The sequence below is a fragment of the Myotis brandtii genome, unplaced genomic scaffold (assembly GCF_000412655.1).
Source record: "Myotis brandtii unplaced genomic scaffold, ASM41265v1 scaffold116, whole genome shotgun sequence".
NCBI lineage: Eukaryota > Metazoa > Chordata > Mammalia > Chiroptera > Vespertilionidae > Myotis > Myotis brandtii.
The window spans coordinates 3017829-3042924 of NW_005354010.1; the positions used below are offsets into that span (position 1 = coordinate 3017829).

Here is a 25096-nt window from a genome sequence, read left to right on the forward strand (position 1 = left end):
ACAACAACAACAACAACAACAACAACAACAACAACACTTGGAGTGCCTAGGGCTGATCTGAGTCAGGCCCAACTGCTGCTGTTCAAAGTGATCAGGGCAAATGGCCATTCAGTCATTCATTCCAGAAGAACTGACGGATGCCTAGGTCAGACCCTGCTCTGCAGGCCAACCAGATGCAGAGACTATTATTGCCATCATTAGGGCTAAGCTGTTTGACTTCAGACAGATCCATTTCTCTCTCTAGGCTCCCACTCTTCACCCTCTTCAGAAAGGTACGCTCAAACTGGACCTAAACTTCTTAAATTCCAGGTTCCTCTCTTCCTGTTACGTGACCTGAGTATGCAAATTAATTTCATTTTCCTATGCCTCAGTTTCCTCATCTAGAAGATGGGATTAATACAACGGACATCATGGCCCAGCTCCCACCACAAAGGAAGCTCGACCCTGCCCTCAAGGGGCCAGTGGAGCCTGGGTCTCCCCAGGGATGCACCAAACTCCGCCCCTCGCCCTGGGCATGAGGGCAGGGGCAGGGCACCAAGTTGGGTACGCCGGGCCCCATGTTAGAAGCTGGACAGTGTATAAAGAGCTGCTGGGCCATTCGCAGTAACCAATCTGGTGAGACGGGGACCAGCGAGATAGTCGCCAGCCCAAACGCGAGCACATCAGAAGCCTTGCCAGGGACTCCGAGCAAGAAGCTGGTTCCTGGGGAAGGAAACACTCGGAAGAAAGGGCCTCAGAGAGAGGGAATCCGAAAGTCCCCCAATCCCCCTGCACCCCCCCCCCCCGTCCCCTGTCCCTTCGGAGGGAGACCACCGAGCACCCCGCGGCCCATCACACAGCTCTGAGCACCAACAGAGAAAGCACAGAGCACCCTCACAGCTCCAGAGGGCCTTCCAAGGGCCCTGCTTTCGTGAGGGCGGAGGAGAGAAGGACGGCCACTGAGCTGCAGCAGCTGACTCCTCAGAACAGGAGTCTTCTGGCGGCGGAGGCCCGTCCCTTCCCTCGGTGGCAGGTCCTCATTAGATGGCTGGGGCCCATCACAGGTGCCCGCCCGCGCCCACAAGGCACCTTGGAGGCCTGCAAAAGGCCGCCTTACAGCCTCTGCTTAACTCAATTAATAATGTTTAAAAAAAAGAGTATATAAGGGACATTAAAATTATTAATAGGAAATAGCTTAATTTTTTTTTTCAAAAAGAGAAACTTGGTATCATCTTAAAGTTTCCCCAGTGCTCCTTAGATTCATCATCCTTTGTCAAATTGTTGGGATACAGAGTAAAAGATCAAAAGGCATGAGCTCCATTTTCACTAGGTAAGAAGTTAGAGAATTCAAATAACCCTTTATTTATGAGCTAATAGAGGTTTTCTTAGCTCTAAATAGCAACTCTTATGAGTCAAGTTTTGAAAATTCTGATTATTTGAAATCTGCTCTTTCTACAAAAACTGTCAGTTCCACCTCCCCTTTCACCTAATCACCTATTTATTTATTTGTTTATTTACTTATTTGTGCAATAAACTTTATAGACCATCTACCAAGTGCTTAGCAAAGGATTTACTCCCAGAATCCTTGGGGCTTACTCCCAGAAAATGCCTGCTTGGAGGAATTATTGTTCTCTTCATAAATGCATTTATCCTCAGGCAGCCTGAGGCTTCTCTATTGGAATTTGGAGGGTGAAAGGGAATGAGAAAGTTTAGGATTATTATTTGGCTTCTGACATTCAAAAGAGGATTGTACAGCAAGACAATCTACATGAGAGCCAGGCTCTGTGAAGAGAGGATTTTCTAAATTCCTTTTAATTTATTAACATCTGAGGCTGGTGAAGTTAATCCTAGTGTTTTACGTAATGGATCCCAGGAGCACAGGAAAGGGAAGTAAAATAAAATCTCATCCTTTCAAGCTCTGAGGAATTCTGGGAAAAGGAAGGCAAAGAAACAGGGGACCAGAGGGGGGAAGAAGGGGCAATAGAGCCATAAGAATGAATCTGGACCACCCCTCTCAGGGTGCTGTTCCACATAAAACTACCAGCCCTGGCCTCCTTTTTAACTCAATAGGAGCTGCCCTAGGAAACCTGAGCAGGAATTTAGTATCCACTGTAAATTACAAAGAGGCCCTAAAAACTGCAATAAGGTGTGTCAGCTCCACTGAGCCAAATGGATTTCTGGACTCTAAAAACAACCCCATTTATTCCACTTCCCTTTTCTCCCAAAATAGCAAAACCACCTACGAAATGTGTAACTGCTGAGCGTGACCACCAATACAGCCCTATATTTGAAGTTTGAACTTCAAAAAGAAGTTCCACATTCCAGGTTCTCCTGTAGAAAAAAAGAAAAGTTCATCCCGGTGACTCAGGTTCTGTCATCTTATCCATCAGTTTAAGACTAGGTGAAATATGCAAAATCATCAAGGAATGTGTGGTGTAAGGAAATGGCAAAGCATGATAGAGGGAAGGGTGTTAGGATGAGTGTAGACGAGGCCTCTCTACGAGTCTATCTAATCTTAAAATCCCTTCAAATGTAAAATGTGAACACAAATGCATAACTCATACCTGCTTATATAACTTCCTCAGGAAGAGAAGGCAAAATGTGGCTTAATTTGGAAGCTATCAGCTTTACAAAGTAAGTTGTTGAGATGGGGAAGGTAAGTTGACCTAAGGAGCCAGTCAGAAAGAGAGGTTGGCCCTGACAAACTTGGCCGTCTGCTGACCTGGAAGAGGAGACTGTGGCTGCAAAGGAGACAAGAACATTTTATTTACAACCTTTAAGCAGAGACAGGGAGCCAGGCAGTTTTATTAACAACAAAATTCAAACTCATTTAACTCACAGTAATTTACATAGTTGTAAGTTGGAGATATTGGCACTTACAAATTATAGAGCAAAAGAGTCATTAAAACCTTTTTTAAAAACCACTCCTATTGACTTTTTAGCCAAATGGTTCACCCAGAAACCTAGAAAGATCTTACTCATGCAATATGCTGGTCTACCACTTATTAACAATGAAGCCAGTATGAAGAAGAAATTTTAGAGGTCTTTACTAAATGTCAATAAATGTCTTTTGCATTTGGGCAACACTGATGCTGGGAATATTAAGGGATTCCCAGCTCATCAACTGAAAAAAAAATATATTATTCAGTGACGATTTCTCTAATGACTAAGAAACCCTCTTCCCTCTCTCTGCAAATCTGTTAAACTAAAATCTGAAACAAGGAGATAAACAGAGCCAGAGCTGTTGCATTTGGGTTGACCTACATTAGTTAGCTTTGGCACATATTGCCAATACATTTATTTGCAGCTTAGCCTCTTCTCTTTACTCATTTATAACTTTTTACCCCTCTCAAGCTATCACACCCCAAAGATACAAATCCCTCTCATTCTCCAGGACCCAGCTCAAAGGGCAGCTCCCTTTGATTAATGGCTTCTCACACTGTACCTGAACAGCAAATTACTCATACCTGTTTATAACATTATCTTAATCACTCTTGACTTCATTGGTTGCAGGGTTGGACTGTTCCTTTTTGTTTATGAAGACTCTGTGCATAGCAGCTGCTCATCAAGTGTGTCTGAGCTCAGGCTGCTGCAGCAAAATACCATAGACTGCTTAAACAACAGACATTTATTTCTCAAAGTTCTAGAGGCTAAAAAATCCAAGAGGCAGATTTGATTCTTGGGAAGGGCCCACTTCTGGGCTTAGAAACAGCTGCCTCCATATTCTTAACTGGCAGAGAAAGAGAGAGCTCTCTTATCTCTTCCTCTTCGTATGAGGGCACTAATCCCATCATGGGGGTTCCACCCTCACTACCTCATATACTAACCCTATTTACCTCCCAAGGGCCCGACCTCTAAATACCATCATATTTGAGGTTAGGGCTTCAACATGTGAATTTAGGGGAGGGGACCCAAACTTCCAGTCCATAACAAAGTGCTAACTAATTTGAATAAAAAACAATTACCCTTATTGTGTGCTCCCATCACTGCACGTAAACTCTTGAGACAAAGTCTAAAATGAAAACATTTTGTTTTTCATTTGTTCTAAAAGCTAGCAATTCCCACATCTAGACCTTTAGTCCACCTCTCAGTGGTTTCTATTTTTTCACCAATGAGTCAGGCAAACTGACATCTATTTTATCAGCATGCATCAGTATTTTCAATGTCCTTTGAGGTCAGCGACCTCATCCCTAGCAGTGTGAAAGAAATAAAACAAAAGTTCATTAATTTCCTTCACTCAGAATGAATCTTACCCAATGTTACATAAAAACATGCTATTCTAACATTATTTGCATTCACACTTCGGAAAACAAACCTTTTTCTTTTTGCCTCAGATGTGATATCATAGACTTGCATTTACAAAGAATTATTCTATACAATGTCATTCAAGTGTGATATTTCATTTAAAATATAATCTAATTTTTTACAATCCCTATAAGAGGTCACTTGATATTCTTTTTTTTAAGGACACTTGTTGGGGAGCACAGGAGATTTGGTTGGAAAGTTTGTAAGGAGGACATTCCAAGATAAGGAAAGTGTGCTGAAGGCGACCTGCCCTGTTTATCGGAAGTCCAATTAGGGGAGTGCCAAAGGTGGTGCCCCTAATTATTCCTTGACCTTTCCAAACAAATCTGTGCATGTGTAGAACCCCGGGTGTTTACTGGAATCCTTATGCTTAATCTTTGGGTGTCCTTGCTTAAAGGGCACTGCAAACACATGTGTCTCCCAAGATTACTTACCCTTCTGATTGTGTCTAAAAGATAAACTTTATCTCAAAATGCTGTTACAATAAAAGCCTAACGAGGTAGGCAATCAAGGCTGTCTGGTTCCTTCAGCCAGGCATTCCCTTAGCCCTCTCTTTCACATTCGTCTGTCGCTAAGGGCCTGCTGGTCAGGCCTGGCAGACACTTAAAGATGATTCTCATTCCTCCAGTGAGAAACAGACTTAGAAGACGTGAAATAAGCTGTTCATTGTGCCCCAGCCAATCCAAGACAGACAAGATTTTATCTATTCAATATTTTTCTAGCTCCGAAGCCCATATATATTCAATTACACCATCTGGTCTTTTCAAGTCACATGCCTAAGCATTGAAGGGGAACTAAAGTATATTGAGCACGTCCTATATGTCATGTGTTTAATAGGTGAGAAAGGGTTCCATAAAAATTTAATGGGTGAGAGTTGGGGAGAAAAACTACGACTTCAAAGCTGTGTACAGTTTATGTCTCCAAAAAAAGTAGAATTTGATACCTACTTTGGAACATGATCTTTATTTATTTGTTTTATTTAATATTTCTAATCTCATTAGTTACTCACAAAAATCCTGTAAGAAAGATTCATCATTATTGCTATTGTCAGAACACAATAATGCTTATCTCAAAAAGTTGTAGTGGGAATACTATGAGTGACATATAGGATACCTGGCACAATGCCTAGGCACACATGGCATAGGCTGGGCAAATAGCACCTTTATTAAAATGTCCTAGTTTTCAGTTTATAGGAAACTTCTCTGGCGGGTTCAGGAGTTTTCACATTCTGACACAGCTCTCACAGGGGAGAATTAGGAGTCAGTTTAAATATTTCTGGTTACAAACTCTGTGACCTTGAATCTCCTGCAGTGTCAGTTCCTGAAGGCATCCCTGTTTCACAATGAACATGGGAAAACTAAGCAGGCATATGTCCTTAACCTACTTACAAGTAAAGGAATGAACCCGGCTCTTTGTGGAATGCCATCCACTTTTTTAAGTCAAGTATATAGACTCAGTTGAATGTATATGTCAAGCTAAAAACTAAACTCCCTTTACAATGACAATAAAGAATGAGCAGATTGCTCTGGAAAGACCATGCTTCTAATACAGACAGCAATGACTCATTTGACAACAGCCTCATTTGGATTGTACACTTCCCCCAAATGGCAATGCAAGGGCACTGACTGGCTCTTTGGTTTGAAAGGTTTGGCATGTATAATCTAAACATCCTTTTGGAAATATCAATATCTCCATTTACTAGGGCCCCCATCAATTTCCTCCTCTTTACCCCCTCTTTCATGACCAACTTCGACCCACTTGATCTTCTCCTCAGAACCCCAGTATTTCTAGTATCACCACTTCCTTGGCCTCAATCTTTCTGCACCGCTGTATGCAGCACTCCTTCTATGCCAATTTCACACTGAACATAGACCTATTAACCCTTCACCTATCTTCCTAGGTGTTATTTAAGCCAGGAAGGTTGACCCTTCTTTCTGATCTAAATGAACTGTAAAGATATGCAATTTTTTTCTTTCAATTTTAAATTTGTATTGGTTTCAGGTATACAGCTTAGTGGTTAGAAAATCACATACTTTACATAGTGTTCCCTATGTTTGGTTCCAGTTGGGGTACTGGAAATATTGAGGGGAACGCTATGTAAAGGAAATGAAATTTATTAGCTAAGGTTGGATATATTTATATGAGCTCCCCATATTCATTTACTTGAAAAGTATACAAATTCCTTACTTTAGGCCAGAGATTTGCCAACATACTATGTCTGAGCATTCAGTTACCTGGGACGCAGGTTACATAGGCACACTTATGAAATGCACTTCTCCAGAATAGGGGCTTAGGAAACTGATGACAGAAAAACACAATTAATTCCTATGATCACCCAAGCTTGTAAAACAGAACTGAAGTAATTTAGCTATACATACAATATTTATTTTAAAAGAATGTTTTTGCAAATATAATTACAACTAGAGGCCCGGTGCATGAAATTTGTGCATGGGTAGGGTCCCTAGGCCTGGGTGGCGATCAGGGCCAATCTGTGGGGCAATTGGCGGGACAATCAGGGGGCCCCCACCTTGGCTGGCCTGGGGCCTGTGGGCTGGGGGCAGCTCTTGCATTGAGCGTCTGCCCCCTGGTAGTCAGTGCGCATCATAGCGACCAGTCATTCCAATGGTCATTCCGCCGTTTGGTTGATTTGCATATTAGGCTTTTGTTATATAAGATTGGCAATTTTATTTATATTTTCAGTGGCAAATTTTCAATAATTGCAACCATATTTTAAAATCATCCTAGTTTTCTTCTTTTAGTGGTGTTATAAACCTCCAATACGGGCCTCCTATTTGAACAAGAGGGTTGGTAATATTATTTTGGGTCACAGTACAGGACAAGCTGTTATCAATAGGCTTCATATGATTTCTTGTGCTGCTTAAACGTCTCCCCGAAACTGACCTGACATGGCTCGAAATTAGCTTGAGAGATTTGACAGGATCACAACACCTGCTTTGGAGCCATAAGTGTACATTTCTCTTGTAATATTTAATGTGCTCAAATAATATGATGAACCTGGGCATTTTTACCCAAAACAGATATAGTAACAAAATATAAGGTAGGTTATTAAAAACACTGGGAGTACTTGACAGCAATAAAACAAATTCAAAGTTTAGAAAGACATATTATAAAGAAAATTTTATTATAAAATACTGACCTTAAGAATATATTTAGGTAGTTCTTTATATATTTTTAGATTTTTTTTGCCATTTGACTGATGCAATTTAGAAAGCATTTTAAAAAAATCTAGTATAGTCATGTTTTATGTGTAAAACTAACGTAAGTGGAATATGGAGTACTGGGTGTGCCTCTGTCCCTTACAGTGCTAAATAAACATGCATTGATTGAATAAATGAATAGTAATATAGCCATAGAGAATAGCAATTAGCATGAATAATTAAAATTATCATTATTTTATAATATTAAACATGACATTTAAATAGCTTATGAAGTTTGAAAGCTGCAAGTCTATTAAAATGTGAAACCAATGTTACATATTTGCATTATTTACCATTTCTCCCTACTTCTCAAATAGTCTTTGTTATCCCACTAACCTAATCTCCTGTTTTTTCCCAATATCTCATCCCTGACTTTGGCCCTCTTCACAGTCACATACTTCTCGCTCTGTCTAAACGAGATGTGAATACAAGTAAAATATATTGTATATATTGACCCACTGTAATGATCATTTCTAGTTCTCTTTATTTCTCTGTGCAGATCCCGATTTGTGTCTGGTATTAAACACTCCACTCGAGGTGAAATAATTTCTCTTGTCCACTGAGCAGGGTGCTGAGTTAACAGGTATCTACAGCTGTCACTGGCCACCATGTGAAACCTGGAAATGGGACTATCCCAGGGGTAGCAGAGCCCACATTCATATCCTGGTGGCATCCTTTGAGCCCTAAATTGAGTTGCACCTAAAGAAAGATTTAGTCCTAGACCACTAATGATCAAAATTTTTAAAATTTATCTTTATTGTTGAAAGTACTATGCATCAGAACAACCCAGAGGGTTTATTAAAACAGACGGCTGAGCCTCACAGTCAGACTTTCTGGTTCAGTAAATCTGGGTTGGGGCCTCAGAATTTGCATTTCTAACAAGTCCCCAATTGATGCTGGCTCAAGAACCACATTTTGGAAATCACTGGCCTATTTCAATTAAGTGGGCCAATAAATAGTGATTTTTTGTCTTTCACATGTTTAGGTTAGGTTTTCTAATACTTGGACCCCCAAAATGTCCTACCCAATATACCTAAGTATCCGAAAGACACCTACCCCCCAAATAAGCATGAATTACTCCATCTTATTTAGTGCTTATACATTTAAAAGTATAGGAAGGGAAGTCATGAGGAAATTATTACAGAATAGATAGATTTCATAGTATATTTAGGGTTTTTTCATACTTCATGATATACTAAAATTAAATTTCATAGCATCTTGCAATGAAATATTGGAGGTACGCACAAAAAAACTAATATCTAGATTTTTTTCCATAGAAAATGTTGTTTCTGATATTTCCATAAGGAATTTCATTGCTGACTTAAAATTAAAGCTATTTTTACATAATGAATATAATTAAGACAGTTACTATTTTATTTTGAGTACAGTAAAAATAACACTACTCAAGAGTTGTAACTACTGTTTGCTTACCATACAACCTGTAATTTCACTTCTCATTCACCTTTCAAATTCCTAAAAAAAAAAATGGTTACCTGTATCTAAAGAGTCAAAGTGTCCTAGACATCCACAAATAAAAATAGGTATTTAAATAACTAACAACTTACCTAGATGTAATATTTGTGAGAAAATGAGTTGAGATCAGGGGTCATTAACTTCTTAAAATTTTCTCAGCTCCTAGGACAGTGATGGCGAACCTCTTGAGCTCGGTGTGTCAGAATTTTGAAAAACCCTAACTTAACTCTGGTGCTGTGTCACATATAGAAATTTTTTGATATTTGCAACCATAGTAAAACAAAGACTTATATTTTTGATATTTATTTTATATATTTAAATGCCATTTAACAAAGAAAAATCAACCAAAAAAATGAGTTCGCGTGTCACCTCTGACACGCGTGTCATAGGTTCGCCATCACTGTTCTAAGACATGCTCATTATGTGATAAATGGGCAATCTTTGGGAATTGATGTAGTTTTCAGCCACCACTTGCCACCTTCAGAGGGCTGTATTATGAACAATTGCTCCTCATCCCTTTGCTCTCAAAAACACTGCCCTCTCAACTTCCTATTTCTAATCCCAATATAGCTTCCTCCAATCTCTCAGGTGGGAGATATTTGAATGAGGAAAGGTACCAGTACTTAGCCCCAGAACAGGGCAAGAGTTCTCTACATATGCAGAGATTTAACCCTTTAATTTCTAATGATAAATAAGCCCAGGACTCTGGGGAGGGGGTGGGAGGTGGCAGGATTCAGACTCTTTGAAAACCAGTATGACCATAATAGTTTACATTTACCAATTAAATCTTGCCGCCACCTCCCCAGTACGGTTTCCTACCTCTGTCATTTCCATCATATAACGATGTAGTTAACATCATTCTTTCCCTTTTCTTTGTATGGACAACGACATCATTCACATTATTAGTGTTCACTCTTGGCTACTAAAATAACTTTCTCATTGTTCCCTCCATTTAAAGACTTTTCTCTTTCCACTTATCCTAAGATCAATGTCCCTGAAACTTCTGTCTGGAAAAGGAAATGACCTGCTCACCATTGCCTGCCAAGGACTGTCCAGTCATTTTTTTTTTTTTTTGCACTGAAAGGCACTCTATGAGCTGTTCCCACCTATCTCTGCAGGCTTCTTTCGGATAACCTCTCAGAAAAAATCCATTGACGTAAACAAGTAAGTCTACTGCCCATTGTGTTTTACCTTCAAATTTTGCTTATTTTTGCCCCCTAACTAGAATGCCAGTACTCTCACATCCACTAGTCAATATCTTACTCATCTTTAAAACAGCTCAAACTCCCCATGTGTGAGGCACTTTGTACCTCTTTAATAATTCAGAATACTATAATTTAAACCTACTACTACATTTCCCAAGGAAAATCATCATATATTTTAATATTTATAACCCCTACAGCTACCAATGCAGAGTCTGAGCCACAGCAGTTGCTTAATAAATACATGGTGCTTGAACAAACAAATGACATAAAATTGTACACATGCAACACAAATATGTACATCTCTTATTTTATATCTGTATATAAGTCCTTGGCTCTTCATATATAAGAAAACAGTCCATTTTCAGAGTTTCAACTCTTAAAGATGGTGACTAATTTATACAACCTTTCTAACAATTATACACATATTTTTGTCAAAAATATTTATAGTTCTATGAGCTTCCAATAAAACTAAGTATTTTAAATTTTAAAACTAATCAAACATTATGAAAAAATTAGTCCCTAAAGGACATACAGTCCCTCATTAGAAAGAGGAAATACATTCTGCATTCAGTTAATTAACTACCTAACAGTGTTATCAATTAGTTTACACTCATTGGCTAGCCAACCAATGATTTTGTTGACAGCTCACACAATTTAAAACTCCTTACATTCTCCTTTATTCTTAAGTAAATTAAATTCCAGTGGGTTTTTTAATTTGAAAAAGAGAAATCTAAATCATATGAAATATGTTGACTGATTCCTATGCTTTTTAAAGGTTCACAGAAGATAAAAGAAATTTCAAAAATAACTTATTGAAGGAATCAAACATATGCTATATAAAATATTCTTTTAAAAATGTTTATTGATTTTTTTTTGAGACAGAGGGAAACATTGATATAAGAAACATTGATGGGCAGTCTCTTCTGGATTAGGGATTTAACCTGCAACCTGGGTATGTGCCTTGACCAGGAATCAAACCTGCCAACTTTTGGTGTACAGGATGATGCTCTAATCAACTAACCCACATGGGCCAGAGCCATAAAATATTTTTTTAAATTAACATCAGAAGAAGCATAAAGGAAAAGAAACAATTGAGGCACAGAGTTACCAGAAAACAACAGATAAAAGGGCTTTAGGAAATCCTCAGACATCAATAATTACCATGAAATATTCTTTTAAGGTAGAAAATATGTGAAAATTAAAGGGAGTAATTTAACTAATGGTAGATAATGGCTTACTGAATGTTCATATGATAACAGAAATTATTGAACCTTTCTCATTGACATGTATCAATAGTTTGGTTTTGAGCAAACCAGTTTTATGAAATTTGGCACACACATTTATACAAAGATCAGGTGGACAATGCCATAAAATGACATAACGAGTAAATTTAAGTATAGTGGAAATGAACAGTTTTCCTTTGACCCTTACGACATTAAGTCTATATTTAAGGGATTCATTTTCATGAGATTGAGATAAATTCCCTCATTGTATATTAGCTCTAGATATATTTTTGCTTTTTAGTTTTCTTGCCCCCTCATAAAGATCCTCAGGATGCCATATAATTTTCTATGTAATTAATTTAGGTACATTTAAAAACAAAACATACTTACCTCCAAAATAAATTTAAGTGTCAGTCAGATATTCACAATCACATCAATCAACTAATTTCACTGAGAAGCCACCATATTTGAAGCCTATGTTAAATCCTGTGGTTGACAGAATTATTGCTGTCAACAACTTGACTCCCTCCTGCCATGCCATCTTGCAGAGCACAGGAGAAGGCACAGCATAGATACCGGAGTTGGCCATGTGGCTCCTTTTGCCTAATGGTATGTGGTTATGAAGTACAGTTACACAAAGCCTTAGAAAATAGCCAATATTTCCTCTCACTCTCCAGTATTACTGTGAACTATCATGATATAAGCCTACCCTGAAGAACATAAGGATAATGTGGACCAGACCTGAGCCCAGCGGAGTTGTAGCTGAACTGCACACCCAAGAATAACACATAACTATTAGTTTTAGTTCTTTTTGATAAGCCACCGAATTTGGGGCTGGTTTGTAGTGGAGCATTCTTATATCAATAACAATAAAGCCCTAAGAGAGAGTATTAGATAAAATTCATGCCTGCCTTTGAGGAGTACAGAATTGTACTTATATGGAAATAGCCTAATAAAATCTATAACAAAAGTAAGGTTATTTTTGTTATACAGGGATTTTCCGGAGTCCTTATTCTCACAATAACACAGAAATGAGGAAACAGAGGCACAAGAAAGTTTATTAACTTCCCAAGATCATATAGTTCATAATGGGTAGAGTCAATTTTTGAACCACAGAATTCTTCCCTTTGAATTATTCTCACTAACCTGCCTCTCGCACTTCCACATTTGGAAAAACACACACATTTAATTATTGTGTATTAGTACTGCATATGCTAACTCAAAATTGCAGAAAAGGAATTCAAATATTTTTGGGCACTGTGCTAAATATAGGAGTGACTGCATAGCTTTTGATGTCAACAAAATGTGATCATAAATGTTCCATTAATCTTTCTCAGGCTCAGGCTCAGGCTCAGGTCTTTATCTTTAGAATGGCAAGATGACCTAACCAATAGGTTGACTGTGAGAATTTAACACCACACAAGAAGCATACAGCAAATCCTAAATAAATGTTAACTGTATTATCATTACCATGCTTCAATTTCATAATAACAATATGGGATACATTATTATAATTAAACAACTTTTAACTGTATTCCAAGGAATATTTTTCTAGACCTTGCTATTCTCCTCCAAATACCCCATACTTATTATTTACTAATTGTTCTTCAAACTCATGCTGGGTTGACTAGTTAACTTGTCTATGGAAAGAGTAGCAAATACTATAATTTTTGATACCTTCACACTCAGGGGACAAATTTTAATATGCACATAAATATTATTTTATTATACTCTAATAGATTGTGCAGATAGTTGGGAATTAAACACCAAATCCACTCTATACAATATTAATGCCTATATTACAATACCAGGCACACATTGAGAACTCATTAAATAATAATTGATGGAAATGGAAGTTCTGAAAATTCTCAAAAATAGTAGAGCTTTCAAGGTGAGCTGAAGGTAACAGGGCTTTTCTCCTTAGTCATCACCTGTAGGCAAGGGAAGTCTTTCCACCCCTTCCTTAAACCTGCACTTTCACTGGATTCAGCTCCTGCTTCTTTCTGATGGTTCTAGTCCCCCAGCTACCAATGCCCTGTCCTCCTCTAGACATATTATGGAGATATTTAATAAATTTTTGCTGAATTTAATAACTGAGGCTCAGAGAAGTCAGGTGACTTGCTCAAAGTCACAGCATAAGTAATTTTAGTGGAGATAGAACAGTCCGTTTTTCTTCCCCATTCCCAAGCACTATTTAGAGCGCTCTGCCTCTGCACTTCCATCCTATCCAAACCTGCTCACTTAGCTTTCTCAAAGGAAAGATGACTAGATTCAATAAAGACTATGTTAGTAACAGATCAGGGCATTGCCACTCATGAGTCTTAGAATCTTACACCTGACAAAGTAGCAGGAATATTTGGAAGCAGCAGAATCTCAGGAATCCCAAGCAGCTACACCTGACAAAGTAGCAGGAATGATATTTGGAAGCAGCAGAATCTCAGGAATCCCAAGCAGATTGATGAGTGACATTTATAGGATGTCCCCAGAAGCCTTCATGTCACAACCCAAAGATTCACACACTCATTTTCAAAGTACAAAGTAAACTCTCATGATGATCCAATCAAAATTGTTCAGTTTTCTATAGAGACCTTTCTTCCCTCCCCATGCATTTCTGTTCATTCGCATCTTTGTTCTTCAAGAGGATATACATATTAAAATTCCCATGTATTGGAATTTTTAGATTTCATATTACAAATAGTTTGATTTCATAAGTGCAAAAGATAATATCTAATGTTATCTATTCATAATAGCCAAATATGTAATACACAAAATCACATTAGTTAATACCCATGAAATAACAAATGTATACACTCAACTCTCCTAGCTTTTCTTTTACTTTTATAGACAAAGAAAACCAAAGATTATGAAAGAATTTCTCCCATTGCTGACTCCAGAGAATCCTTATTTGGATAATAGTTGGTGCTAAATGCAATCACTCTAAGAATTTCAATTACAGCTAAGAAAAATGCTCTTTGTTGGTATGACAAGTAATTTAAGTGATTTTTGTTACCTGAATTTCTTTTGATGTAAATGAATAAGGTGTTCTGCTCACTATTTGAACTTTGATGTGTACTTCTCTGACATAAGACAGAAATGAGGGTCCAAATCTGCTTTTCCATGAAAAAAAAATGTCAACAGAATATATATTTTTAAATGTAAAAATGAGGTTTCTACAATTATGTTATCATTTTAGAACTTCAAATTTATGAAAATATTTACCTAAGTATGTGGTTTCAGAACAACTTTAATGTGCTTGAAGAGCAACCATCTAATGATTTCTTCTCAATTACATAGTATGATAGTTGGAGAATAATAATTTTGACTACCTCTTAAAAGATATATAAGAATTGAATGAAGTCATATGTACAAAAATATTTTCTAGCAAAGCATACTCAAATATAAGTAGATGTTTTCCCATTATTCTTTTGCATTACTAATGCAGCATTAATTAATTAATTAACTAATTAATTAATTTTTTTCCTTTATTGATTAAGGTATTAGAAATGTGTCCTTATTCCCCCATTGTCCCCTCATCCTTCCAGTCCTGCCCTCACCCTCACCCCCTGTTGTCTGCATCCATTGCTTATACAGCATTAATTTTAAGGTTCAAATCCATCCAAGCAGCAATTGAGGCAAGTCTATTCAGTACATAGCTAATAGATCAAACAATTTATTTCTTAAAACAAATGAATTATTTCCATGTCAAGTTGCTCTTGAAGTTTATATAACTAATGGTGTTGACTAAGAAAATAAGAAAAAAAAGTCTGTAATTTGTCTTTTGTGTTTTGAAGAGGAAAATACTTACATGGCCAAGTCACTTTGTTTAGAAAAAATAACTAGTTTTGTTTAACTATTTTGCACAGCAGAAAATGATAGTTTTGAAAGAGCAGTAGTGACCAATTGGGAAATATAGTTACCATGTTTTGACTTTCTAATTTTGCTCCTTACCACCCCAACTGACTCACAAATTTACAGCTAATGCCTTTCCATAAGAGTTTTTAAGCAATACCAAAACTCATTGACCTTTTTAAAAAAATATTTTTAGCCTGCTATTCCCTAGGAAGTATGTGGATACAATAATAAAACAGGAAAATAGAGTGGGTAGCTATCCACTTGGAATAATTACGTATTTGAACTAGTCTATGTATAATTAGGATGATAGGTGTTTTGGCATAGAAAATTATCTTACCTCACAAGTGATGCCTGGGGTGACACAAGGTCAAACCAGTGAGCATCTTTATAAATGGTCTTATTTTTTTGCCCCTTTATAAAGCCGTCATTCTTCTACCCTGGCTTAACTAAGATTATTTAGAGCAGACAGGAGAATGAGTTCTATTACGAAATAAAGTTTCTTATTTGCCAGGAAATATGATCTTTGAAAAGACAAAGCATTCTTTTCCAAAGAAAATGAGATTTGCAACCTTCTTGCAGCTCTCTATCCTTATCAATTTAAGAGTTAATGGAAAATATCTTGAGAATTTACCTGTGTAGAGGCCTGAAAATGCCATGGAAAATCCCTCTGGTACTCTCGGCACCAGCAATACTACACTTCTCCCCTTCTCAGATGTGACTCTTGACCTTGAATCCCACACCAGGCTTGGAATCTAAATTTTCCTAAAGAAAAAGGCTTCAGATATCCCAATTCACCTCATCTGAAGTTTCCCTTTGCTGAGATCAGCAATGTTTGAAGACACTTTTATTAACACATCTATTGGCTGGTGACTCCCTTTCTTCCTCCCTTGTGCCTTCGAACCCAACCTCCTCTGATAGAAATGTCTACATGTAGGTGCAAGAGCCAGAACTGTATGTGTGTATCTGTACAATGTTAAATTGGCATTTGAAAATACTTTTTAAAGTCCTCCTATATATATATATTAAAAAATAACAAAAACCAGAAACAACCAGAATGTTCAGTAATACTCAGTTTAACAAAGTAATATATTCATACTATAGAACATCATATGCCTATTAAAATTCCTAATTATACATATCATTAAACGAGAATGAAGGCCATGATATATTCTTAAAGAAAAAAGCAAGAGAGAGAGAAAGAGCTGTGTGTATGTGTGTATATGTGTGTGTGTGTTTAACACACATCCTATATAATAAAAGCCTAATATGCTAAGTGTCTGGTCATCCGGTCGTCTGTTCAACCAATCAAAGCATAATATGCTAATGATATGCTAAGGCTGCTCAACAGCTCTCTATGATGTGCACTGACCACCAGGAGACAGATGCTCTGAATGGTAGGTTAGCTTGCTGCTGGGGTCTGACCAATCTGGACTGAGCAAGTTGGGCCGGACACGCCCTGGAACCCTCCTGCGGTCCCTCCCCGGCTGGCCAACCTCCCGTGTCCCTCCCCAGCCCCAATCGTGCACCGGTGGGGTCCCTTGGCCTGGCCTTCACCCTCTCACAATCCAAGACCCCTCGGGGGATGTCGGAGAGCCAGTTTCAGCCCAATCCCACAGGCCAGGCCAAGGGACCCCACTGGTGCATGAATTCGTGCACCGGGCCTCTAATATTTATATAACTATGGGAAATATGAAAGTATACACCCTAAATTTAATGTTGATTGATTCCAAAGGTTATGATTAAGAGGGAGCCTAAAGGGGAGTCCCACACATACATATTTAATTTACCTGAATTCAATCATATGAGCTTAGGCATTTAACATATATATTTGGCAATAAAGGGAGGTGAAATAATAATTTTAACCGTGTAGAGATTCTGCCATTCCATTTGGTGAGCAGAGGCCCCAAGTGGGTGTGAAAGGGGAGTGTGAAAAGGATGTTACCTCTGTGGGCTGAGGTTCTTGGTGTATATCTCCTACTTTGAGCATCTCACCAGGAGGAGGGGCCCCAAAAGAACAATCCACCTGATACTTATCTAATACCCAACCCCAAACCAAAATGGCCTTCCAGTCATGGAGTAAACACTTATTTCCTAGCTATTTCCTGTGCTGAGACAGTGTAATGAACTCAAACACAGAGCCTGCTTTAGATATTTGTCAGGGCAATATTTAAATTTCGAATGTCTAACCTTGGCATGTATGGCTCAGTTGGTTGTAAACTGCCCCATGTACCAAAAGGTCGCCCATTCAATTTCTGGTCAGGGCACATACCCAGTGTTCAGGTTTAATCCCTGCCTATAGAAAGCAATTGGAAATGTTCCTCTCACGTTGATATTTCCCTCTCGTTCTTCCTCTCCCCTCCTCTCTCTAAAAACACCAATAAAAGCACATTAAAAAAGCAAACCACAAAACTTCAAATGTGCTGATGTAGAACCTGTTCTGTACACAAAATTCATCTCCACTGTATTAATTTTTATTTACACACATATATATTGTTTGACTTTTTGTAGCAAACATGCATTGTATTTTAATATTTTTTAAATATACTGATAAATAAATTTTAAACATTTAAGCATTTAAATACATAAATAATTTTTATATTTTCTATGGTCATTTAATTTCTGGTAAACCAGATTTTTAAATATTACACCACAATTTCTTAGAAATAGTAACCTTCTAAAAACTGCTAAGCAAAAAATTAGATTATATCGAGCATATTAAGAGGTACAGGACCCTGGCCGATGCGGCCCAGTTGATTAAGCGTTACCCTGGGCACCATAAGTCACCTTTCAATTCCTGGTCAGGGCACAGGCCCAGGTTTCAGGCTCGATCCCCAGTAGGGGGCATGCAGAAGGCAGCCATCAATGTTTCTCTCCCTCCTCCCTTCCTCCCTCTCTAAAATCAATGCAAATAAAACTTTAAAAAGGGGGTCCAGGGACTATACGCTCATCACTGTTCACTTAGTTACTTATAGTACATTTAAAGCATAGATGTTTTCCCTTTTTTCTTAGAATAATCCTCTTAGAGATTCTAGGTTTAATAACAACACAGTCATAATTGCTACTATTTAGAATGATGATTATATGTCAGTTATTTTATTAAGTGCTTCATTTAGCATTTAAACTTTACAATAACCCTCCCCAGGGTGTTAATTAGACCCCTTTGTAGAGAAGAACAAACGGAGTCTTGTGGAGTTTATCCAAACTGCTGAAGTCTAAATATCAGGTGAACTGGTGTGAATGAAGCCCAGCCCTATTGTTCTCAGGAACTCAAGCTCTCAATCACTATGCATACTCTACTCTTGCTTTATTTTAATAGTTTTGAACTTCTTGAATAAAACCATTGCTTCAAATAGGTTTACCCTTAGCTGCCAATGACAGAAACCCCAAAATGACAGGGACAAACAAGATAAAAGTTTTATTATTCTTATGTGCAAAAGCAGTCCAGAGGCAAGCTGTCTGGGACTGGTATGGCAGCTCCCCAGTCCCGCAAAGCCAGATTCCTATTTTGTGTGCTAAGCCATCCTCACCGGTGGTCACCTTATTCATCTCTTGATTCAAAGGACTGCTGGAACTCCAGGTGGAGAAAGATGCACGGGCAAAACAAATACCTCTGCAAGTCCCCTCCGTCTGCTTACTTCTTTTTGGCCAGGATTTTATTCCATGTCCATACTTAGCTTTAGGAAGGGAGAAGGGTCTGGCCTGTGCTGCTCAGTGGTTGAGCATCGACCCATGAACCAGGAGATAGAACTTGGAAAATGTCTTGTCTCACGTCATAACTCCTCAGACAGGAAATTCTTCAGACAAAAGGCTATATCTGGGATCTCTGTTTCAATGGCATTGATTACCCACCTCCAAACCCTGAGCATCATGAGTCACTGGTCAGATTTAACATCTGTGTCTGAGGCCCAGAGAGCTGAGCAGTTTTTTGTTTGTTTGTTTGTTTTGGGAGGGGACATTATGATTTCAAGAGACATGGGATGTCACTTTTAGCATCATATCTCAAAATATATTGAATTTTGATAACCCTATGAAGGAGGTTTATGCTTTGCAAATTTAAAACTTGTAACACTAATAATTTTGTTCCCATATGTTCCTCTTTCCTTCTGGGGAAATTTTACTAAAAAAATAACTGCTGAACTTGTCACAGTAACACTCTTTGACCTAAGTACCATCATATGATAAATATGCTTCTTAGATTATCAAAGTGTGGGAATGGCCTGGCTCAAAGCCAATGCATTTTGGTCTCTGTGGTGGAGCTGCAGAGTGGTGTGCACATAAAGCAGTGCAGTGGAGAGAAAGTGGTGTGCAGGTCTGGCACTTTCCTGAGGATGGAAACCTTTAATTTTATGTGTCACTTGGCGTAAGACAAGGTACACTTATCCAAATTGGATGAACCTAGGGAGGGTAGGGCTCAAACAAGAGGACTGCATAGAGTGGGTGAGTGAGCTAGTAGTGGGGGACTCCTGAATCCATTCTCCAAAAATACAGGAGCCCTGGCCCGGTGGCTCAGTTGATTGGAGTGTCATCCCATACACCAAAACGTGTGCAGGTTCGATCCCCAGTCGGGGCCCATATGGAAGGCAACCAACCAATGTTTCTCTCTTAAAATGGTATTTCTCTCTCTCTGTACTATCCTCTCACTCAAAAACAAAACAAACAAACAAACAAAAAACCATATCCTTGGATGAGAATTAAAAATTAAATAAATAGAAACTACAGGAGATGTTAGGACCACGATGAAAATACCCATACATGAAAGGAGGCAATCAGAGTCTGTCTGTTCAACACATTCTTTTACTGGAGAGGGTGTTAAGGAGCAGGTTTCAAAGTGTTTAAAATTCATCATAATTCAAACCTTATTCTCTCTCAGTTGGACTATAATATAAGTGGCATCTAAACAGAGTTCCTCCCCTCGAGTGTCTACCCCAATTTGCTGTGCCCTCAGGCACCACATTAGCTGTCATGAGTTTGAGCACTAACCACAGTTCCCATGTTCAGCCACTTCATGGCTCCCATATGTTGTTTACCTGAGCACAAACTTCACATCCACATTCAAAGTCCTCCACAATATATCCATCTATAACTCTCAATGTATCTTCTACTTTTCCCACAGTCCTGGATCCAGCCAAGCCAAACCTAGAATCCCTCACTATTCCCCAAACACACCCACATACTTTCCTTCCTCTACGCCTTTGCTTGAACTTTTCTTCACTCAGAATTCCTACGGTCCACCTTTTGGACTAAAAACCTTCCTAAACTTAAAGATGGATGTGCTACCACATTCTCCAGAATGTCTAACCACAATACCACAACATTTAATTTCTGCCTTAAAGGAATCCTCAAAGAAATTTGGAGAAATTATATTCTGCGTTGAATTATAGGTATTTGGTGTTTCTCTTGACCTCCCTACTCAATGGGAAGCTCTCCTCAACTTTCTGTCCCCCTTCAATAGCAAACAGAGATATACAGCATGTCATAAGTGTTTGCTAAATTCAGTTAGCTCTTCCCAGTTATTAAAACTGAAACTCTTTTTTAAAAATATATATTATTTTTCTGAAATATATTCTTATTGATTTCAGAGAAGGAGAGAGATAGAGAGAAATATCAATGATGAGAGAGAATCATTGATCAGCTGCCTCCTGCATCAAGCCCATAATCCAGGCATGTGCCCTGACTGGGAAATGAACCATGACCTCCTGGTTCATAGGTCGATGCTCAATCACTGAGACATGCCAGCTGGGCAAAACTGAAACTTATGTACACACAACCAGGCTGATAAAATTTTCATAAAATAGTTGTTGGATGTACATCGATGGGCAAAAGTAGGTTTACATTTGTTAGTATGGAAAATAATTAAAAAATAATATAATAATAAAATGTTTAATATACAACTGTAGACCTACTTATATTAAAAGTGATTAGAAAAGATCTTTTAAGAAACCAATTATTTTATTTAAGTGTAATCATAGCTGTTGGGGGTTTCCAGGGATGCCTTGAAATATTAACTGAAAGGTTTTTTTTATGTAACCAAACATTTTACTATTCTCCAAGACATACTTCACCAAAATTAGGTTACTCCTTATTAGAATATAACACCCGCATGACCAATCATTGGGCCAGGCTTCATGCTATTGAAGTCTAAGGAAGATGCATGGGCCAGGAACAAGTGGATACTGGAAGAAATAGACCATTTGTGATCTTGTAAATGCGATCACACTTTCAATCAGCTCAAACTAAAATAACTATGTTTCTTGTGATTCACAGCATTAGAATCCCAACGGACCTAACTTTAAAAGGGCATGGTGTATCTCATACAGCTGCTGTGAGGCTGGGCCAAAATAGCTATCCTTGCTCGACCTTTTGAGTTCTGGATCAATAACAACAGGACCAGACTACACTAAGAAAACTAAACTGCCTTCACTGAGTCAAATGCCCAACAAATACAAAGCCAAGCCATCTCTCTCTCTCTCTCTCTCTCTCTCTCTCTCTCTCTCTCCTATCTATCTATTCATTCCATCCATCCATCCATCCGTCCATCCATCTATCTATCCACTGAGCCAAACCAGCTAGGGCAGCAGGTTGTCTTTTATGTTTTACTAGAGGCCCGGTGCACGAAATTCATGCACTGGGGTGGGGGTTCCCTCAGCCTGGCCTGTGCCCTCTCACAGTCAGGGACCCCTCGCTCTTTACTGCTTGCCTGCTCGCTGCTCCTTACCGCTTGGCTCACTGCTCCTTAGCGCTGCCACAGAGATGGGAGAGGCTCCCGCCACCACCGCTGCACTCACCAACCGTGAGCCCTGCTTCTGGCTGAGTGGTGCTCCCCCTGTGGGAGTGCACTGACCACCAGGGGGCAGCTCCTGTGTTGAGTGTCTGCCTCCTGGTGGTCAGTGTGCATCATAGCAACCGGTCGTTCTGCCAGTCATTCTGCTGTTTGGTCAATTTGCATATTAGGGTTTTATTATATAGGATGGGCACTTGGGCCTTCACCTCTAGGATAAGCCCTTGTAAGTACTTTTTGGAAATAGAGTAGCTTCCAGAGACCTCTCCAACCTCTGTGAAGAAAATAAAATTCTGCTCTGGTAGTGTATCTTAGAGTGGTTAACACTTTGTCCCCTGGAGGAAATTTTCCAGGATTTAAATCAGCTATGTGAACTTGGGCAGTTACTTAAACTTGATTTCATTGTCTGTAAAATGGGATAAGAGCAGTACTTATATTACATAATTGTTGTGAGGTTTACCATACATAAACCCATAGAACAGTGTTTTGCGCAAAGTCAGTGCTCAATACATATTAATATGTGTGTATGTGCAAAACATAATATTATTACAGCAATGCATAAAATATATTTGTTTAAAAAGACAACCTGCTATGTTTCAATGTTACTAGCTATAATCTTGGAACTACTTCTTTATTTTTTTAATATATTTTTATTGATTTCAGAGAGGAAGGGAGAGGGAGAGAAAGATTGAAACATCAATAATGAGAGAGATCATTGATTGGCTGCCTCCCGCACATCCCCTACTGGGGATTGAGCCCACAACCCAGGCATATGCCCTTGACTGGAATCGAACCTGGGACCCTTCAGTCCACAGGCCAACGCTCTATCCACTGAGCAAACCAGCTAGGGGGGAACAATTGAAGATGAAATTGAGAAGCTAAATTTAAAGCAAAGAACAAGTGGGCAAGCTGGCAAGGCAGTCCTGTGGTCTGTATGTAAGGATTTCCTCGTTGGATCAGGCAAAGAGAGTCAGAGCATTTGCAGGGGCAGATTCTGCACCCCGCCCTGTGGCACAGGCCTCAAAGGGCATCAGTCAGAGTGATGCGAATGGAAAATGAACAGTTATTTCATTCGACCTTGAAATGAAGAGACATAGACTGCCTTCTACAGGAATGAACACACAAGCAAACAAAGCCATGGGTGACTCAGTACTGCATTTTCTATCAGGGAGGAAGGAATGCAGTGACTAAGATGTCATGGTTAAACAACAAATCACTTTCCATGGAAGATAAACAAGAACACTGTATACCACAGCGTTCCGTCTGCATAATTTTAAAGACAGAAACCAGAGAAGCTTCTTCTGATTTTAGCTGGTGATCTGATGACTAGTTCACTGGTTGAAGACCGCATCTTACTTCTTCTTCTCCAATGAAAGAACAATAGAAAATGCCCTTTAGAAAATGTATTCAGAACTCATGATATTGAGGAGGCCTTGCCAGAGGCAATAAAAATCCAGAAAAGCAGGGTAGAAGTTGAATTTGGAATGAAATATTAGACAATACTTAGCTTTCATTCCAAAGCTAAGTATTGAAGCTTATGGGAGTGATGAAGTTAAAATAACAAGCTGTGGCATTCACTATTTTTAAAGGGTTGAGCTACAGCCTTCCTAGGGTAAACAAATCACACAGAAGCACCTGTGCCCATCTGAATTACTTATATGACTATTTTTTCCACTGCCAAGCAGCCTGCATATTAAGTATTCCCTCTATGCTCTCCTGGGCCCAGGTGCCAAGAAAAAAGCATTTTGCTATAAACATATTTTTGATCTCTGTATGTTAGCGTTGGACTCTATTCTTAGACATGTTGTGGGTAAATAAGTTGTGATTTTTTCCCCCCTACAAATATGCCAAACCCTGGTTGGAATGTGTTGTGTTGTCCTTATACTAATGGAGTGCCTGTATCATTCACAATGACCTAATTGAGGTTCTTGGCATTAAGTAAATGGCATATTTAGGTGAAACTGGTAGAGGGTGTTCTCTATAAAGAAATAACTTGACCCTTTCCAAAATCAGGGCCCAAATCACTTAAAAATGTGCAAGTTGCCCAGCCCATATGGCTCAGTAGTTGGGCATCGACCTATGAACCGGGAGGTCACAGTTCAATTCCTGGTCAGGGCACGTGCCAGGGCTGCAGGCTCGATCCCCAGTGTGGGGCGTGCAGGAGGCAGCTGATCAAGATCAATGATTCACTCTCATCATTGATGTTTCTATCTCTCCCTTGCTCTTGCTCTCTGAAATCAATAAAAATATATTTTTTAAAAACGTGCAAGGCAATGAACTTATTTTCACTCCACCCTTACAAAATAACAAGTTTCATTGCAGCTAAAAATTTCAAGCAGCTAAAACAATACAAAAGCAGTTGCTTCTAAGTAAACATGAACGACTTATGTTTTCCTTGTCACAGTTCCCGATATGCACTTATATCTGTGAACTATATCCTAAGTATGAGAGGGCCAATCAGGGTTCAAAGACAAGGCCAGCCCCACCCTGGGATTTAGGAAAATGGTATTTCCCTGTATTGCCTTAGTAAAAATAAAACTCAGGCTTATGTTATGCAAATATTATGATTGACGTTAGTGGGGAACCCAGCAAAATAACTCCATTTGTGAGGAAGTTGGGAGGTTTCGTCTGTAACAAGAAACTAAAATAGAGACAAGTGAGATAGGTAAGTGAATGAGTTTTGCAACTATTATTTCCACTGAAGTTTGAACCCTAGGGTGGAGGAAAGTATTATCATGCATCATTCCAGAATTGACTAACAAAAGCATACATTTGGGATGGCAGTGACTTCCTGGGGGGCTGAGAGCAGAGGTCAGTCCCCACACTTCTCCGCCCCTTCCCCTTGTGGGGAGAGGCGGCAGCCCCAGAAGGAGGGTTTCCCGGCCCCGAGCGTGCGGGTGAGTCGGCGAGAGGAGACGTCGCCCTCCCTTACCTGCGCAGGTCTTCCCGTCGTAGGTCTCGCACACCCATTCGTGGCATTCACACAGGGGCCCGAAGTACACGCCCGGCTCGCTCACGTGACAGATGCAGACCCCGCAGTCGCACCGGCCCCGGCCGTGGCAC

General features: G+C 39.1%; 1 protein-coding gene across 1 annotated transcript in view; it reads right to left on the minus strand.

Moving 5' to 3' along the window:
* ITGBL1 (integrin, beta-like 1 (with EGF-like repeat domains)) overlaps window positions 1-25090 on the minus strand; it is a 206394-nt gene extending 181304 nt beyond the window's left edge. Inside the window, exon 1 of the mRNA XM_014528332.1 lies at window positions 24966-25090. The gene's annotated coding sequence lies outside the window, so the exon portion shown is untranslated. The remainder of the gene's footprint in view (window positions 1-24965) is intronic.
* Window positions 25091-25096: the final 6 nt, after the last annotated feature.